Here is a 4,616-nt window from a genome sequence, read left to right as displayed (position 1 = left end):
TTGACGTTTATATGCCTTTCCCGCCCATCCTGAATCCTCTAATGTGTCAAGCCTTTGTTAAAAATTTCAACTTACTGATCGCCTCTCCAGCCCTCGAAAGATGCCAGCCCGTGTCTCCCTGCGCTCCTTCATTTCGTGTATTCCCATCGCGCACCCAGTGCCAGGTGTGTCCAAGCTCCTCTGCAGGGTCTGTAAGCTCGACTGGACCTCAGATTTCATGCATAATAACCGCATTGCCCAAAGACAACCCCGGAACCATTGACTCCTTTTCATATACACCGAACAACTTCATATCTATTGTAATTCCATAGTGCCTATGCTTCATAATTACTGCATTTCTTTTCCCTTCCTTTAGTCTCTGTCATTCCTGTCCTTCTAAGTATTGTTTTCTCTCATTCAGCCATATTCCCAGGTATTCATACTACTTTACGTGTTTTACTCAAACGTCATGAGTTTTCAATACTGGCGGCTTCTGAAATACGGCGGCCGCCAGTGTTGCTCGACGAACTTATGAAAAAGGTCGATTTAATACTCCGATTAGTGCCACTAAATAAGCTACGCTTCAGAGTAAAGACACTTGGTCATATTGTGTCTTAAATCATGATTGCCAGTTATCTGAAGCTTTATCTGAAATCACAGGAAACACCTTTAATTTCCCGCCTCCACAAATTTTTAAACAGTTCGCGACAAAGCAAAGCAATATTACATGACTTTCCTAACACCGAATCTAATGCTGAAGAAGTCTCACTTTTGAATCATGACGATCGGCAGATGCATCAGCTCTGCATGGCATCTTGCACGCGCGTTCGTCAACGTTTTATTTTGGTTATTCACTTCGAATCTTTTAAACGAGGAAGGCGTGCGCGTGTCGGCGGTTCGAGTGTAGAGTTTTAGTCACTGCACATGAAAAATACACTGAACCCTGGCTATAAAGAGCTTCGCTGTAAAAAAAAATAAAGGCTTCACGGTCCCGTTAAATTGAATCGTCGCGGTTGCTACCGGCCGCGCAATCCGCTCGAAACGTCAAAAAGAAAAAGAAAAAAGAGATTCGAAAGCAAAGTGGTGAACGAGAGAGCGAGAGAGAGAGAAGAGGGAGAGAGGAACGGCACGCGTGGCCCGCAACAGCGGTAGCGCGTGGGCATTCTGTTTTCGAAGGCCCACCAAGGTGCTTCCGGTCGTGGGCGATACCGAGTAATTGAAGCCTAATACACGCCAGGACGACAGGTCTCCCCAAAACACACGCACACACACAAATACACAAATACGTAGCCAGAAAACAGCGAGAAAGTAAATACAGAAAGCCGAGGTATCAAAAAGAGTGTTGAGAGGAAAACAGCCCGAGCTCCACGGGGAAATGAACGAAGGTCGTTGAAGGGACTTCTTTAGATAATTTTAAGAGAAAGCGAATAAAAAAAAAGGCAGAAAAGAAAACGCGAGAAAGGACGTTTGTGAAGCTGAGATAAAGGTACACACTGGAGGCAGAGAGTCTTCTTTGCCAGATCGCTTTGAAAATAAAATGAGTCGCCCGGATATGTGTTTTTCGCCGCGTAGCGCAAACCCCGGTGTAAATATTGACGTAACGTAATTACGTGATTAGCCGGTTGTAACGAGTAGCGTGGGCCAGGAAACTAGGGGTCTGCAAGAAGCAGTTCGAATCGAATGGCTCCGTGTCATCCATCTTTCACAGCGTTGGGGAAAGGCACGACCGTTACCGGCTCCAATTACAGTGTTGAAAGTATATGCCCTCGTTCTCCACTAAACTTACAGTGCGGTGGAAGCTACGCGCTCGCCGGACCAATCAAACGCCTTCCTTTAATCACGTCGCTCTCTGCGCGTGGGCATGTGCTGGAGCATGATCACGAAGTGAAAGAAAGGACGGGTAACTGGTCCAGCGTGAACGCAGCTTCCATTGTGCTGTCATCTTTAATATAAACAGTTATTATTATTTGTTTTTTTGCAAGAGGACATAGCGTTGTTTGATTGAAACAACTATTTATTGGTACACCCCTATAGGCGAGATTGATCTTAATGAAGACCATTTTAAACATGTCGTCAGACGACTTGTTTAAGTTAAAAGTCCCAGAGGACTTTTGTTGTAAAGAAACAAACATTGTGTAAGGTTGAACAGATTAGTAACCTGTGAGTATCGCTGTTTCTTTTTTTTTTATTTCTAACCCATTTAAAGCGTTCTTATATGTACATTGATTCGCGCGGTTGTGATGCCAATTTGTTTGTGTCTGTATTTTGTAGGGAATTTCTAGAAATTTGACTGCGTCGTGGTTTTTCTTTGTTTTTTTTCTTCTTTTTTTGCTAATGCTATTTGTATGGTTTGTTTTTAACGCTGAAAATTGAACTGCACGCAGATCTTGTTTTTCTGCTTGTGCTGCACCAGTGTCAACGCGGAGAGACTGGCTTTTTTCGTCAAGCTGCCTTGGCAACAGCTTCTTCCATAGGTTGCCAGTATCATGTGCTCAGTACATAATGGAAAAAAAAAGGGAAAATGAAATAAATCACATCAAAACCACACGTTTGCTTCCCACTAAAGCACATAAATAGCCTTTGACTGCTATCTGCAGGAGAAGCTCGTCAAATGGCGAGGCACAAAGTGTTTTTGGCCTTTTGAACCAGGCTCGTGATTTGGCGTTCAGCATGACGCAAACACGCGTAATGTCGTAGATTTCAACTTCAGATTTTAACACGCATTGTCAGCTTCGTCATTCACTGAGTCGCTTCGTAGAACGCATGAAGTGGTTAACTTTCAGAGGGATCTGCAGAAAAGTAGACGCAAGAGTATTTTTCCTTTTTTTTAGAGTGATGAACCCCTTACTCTGGTATTTGGGGTACCCATATAGTTATAATTGCACATTCAAGATTTTAATTCTACTGTAAATAGCTGTTCTTAGAAGTTCGCGTTTCTCGTAGCGGCTTGCAGCCAGCTTCCCTTTACACATACTGAAGCAAAAAGTGCGCCTGTGTGTGTATTTGTATGTGCTTCACGAGCTCACCGGATAGCTATAGTTTCGTATACTATAACGTGGTGTCAAAGTACAAATAGAGGGTTGGTGAAAATACAAGAATCAAAGAAATATTAAAAACACTTAGGGACAAGGACAGACAGCACAAGGAAGAAACTGTGATGTCGGTCCTTGCCCGTAGGTGTTTTTTATTCTTTCTTTCATTGTTGTAACGCGGTGTGTTGGCGGTTGCGTGTGACAATATTTTGAAAACGCTAAATGTGATTCTGCTTCCTCTTTGCAGGTTCAAACGCCCCGGAGAACTGGCTATGCCTAGGTTCTTAGGCGTAGAACTGTCCAACATACAGGGAAGCGAAGTCAAGGGCTTGCCAGAGTCAGGCACGTAGCCAGGATTTTGTTTCGGGGGGGGGGGGGGGGGGGAGGGGGGGTGAAGGTCAGGCCCGCCCATGAAAAATTGCTGTATGAGGGGGAGGGGGGAGAGGAGGCCCCAGCAATATGGAAGATTTCGGGGGGGGGGGGGGGGGGCGGGCCCCATGGGCCCCTCTTGGATACGTGCCTGGCCAGAGTGGTATACCGAAAAAGGAGACAGATGATAACGTTGCAAACATATTTGTAGGTATCAACGAAGAACTAGAAAAGCTAATGACGCTCAAGAACACCGTAGAAAATATTGAGCAGTCTGTACAATTGATGTCGGACCAATACGACGAACTTCTCGTCCACGTGCGTCATCAAGGGATGGAGATAAGTCAAATAAAAGAAAGAGCGGATACTCTTAAAAGGCAAGAACAATCCGGTGGGGCCCACCAGCTTATGCAGGTCGTTAATGACCTTGAATGGCAGAGCAGAAAACTAAATCTCGAGTTTCATGGAATTCCTGTCTGAAAATGAAGCTCTTCTGTCGAAGATCAATGACGTGACCTCAAAAATAAATATTCCGGAACTTAGCATGACTGACGTTGTTTCGATACACAGGCTGCCTGCAGCCAGAGATAAGGTGCCTGGTATCATTGTTCGTTTTGCAAGGCAATCAGTGAAAGATGCATTTCTTGCAAAGAAAAGTGAACTGAACAGGTTGAAGATTTATTGCTTTATTCTGGAAAACTTAACAAAGCGAAACAGTTTTGCTCGCGGCAACCAAGGACTGGGCTCGAAATCATGATTACATATATGTCTGGCACAAGAATGGAAGGATATACATTCGACAGAAAGACGGAGAAAGAGCCATCATTGTGCGAAGTGAAAGTGACCTGGATGAGATTGCGTAAATTCTGCTGACACCTGTCAGTACATTATTTAAACCCCGATCATGGCAACTCCGGTTTACATTGCGCCATCTGATTTTGAAAGTGTATGTGGAAGAGAATATGCTGAACCATTAAAAATATTTTTCACATAATTACAAAATAGGCGAGAAACAAGATAACTGAGCTTGGAAGTGCTTTTTAGTTAATTCCAGTTGTTGTTCGACGTGATTCTGTTAACGGAGACTTGGTATGTCGAAGACAATCATACGTTTAAGCTACCGTTATACAATAATTTTGTTCTAAATCGAACCTTCGGTTGGGATGGTGGTGTGTCCTTGATGGTAAAACAAAATTTGTTATGCGAAATACTGTCTAATTACTCGTGTGTAAACCA

The sequence above is a fragment of the Ixodes scapularis genome, unplaced genomic scaffold, assembly GCF_016920785.2.
Source record: "Ixodes scapularis isolate PalLabHiFi unplaced genomic scaffold, ASM1692078v2 PGA_scaffold10__122_contigs__length_95168666, whole genome shotgun sequence".
NCBI classification, from domain to species: domain Eukaryota; kingdom Metazoa; phylum Arthropoda; class Arachnida; order Ixodida; family Ixodidae; genus Ixodes; species Ixodes scapularis.
The sequence above is the reverse complement of the archived record's forward strand: the minus strand, read 5'-3'. Positions refer to the sequence as shown.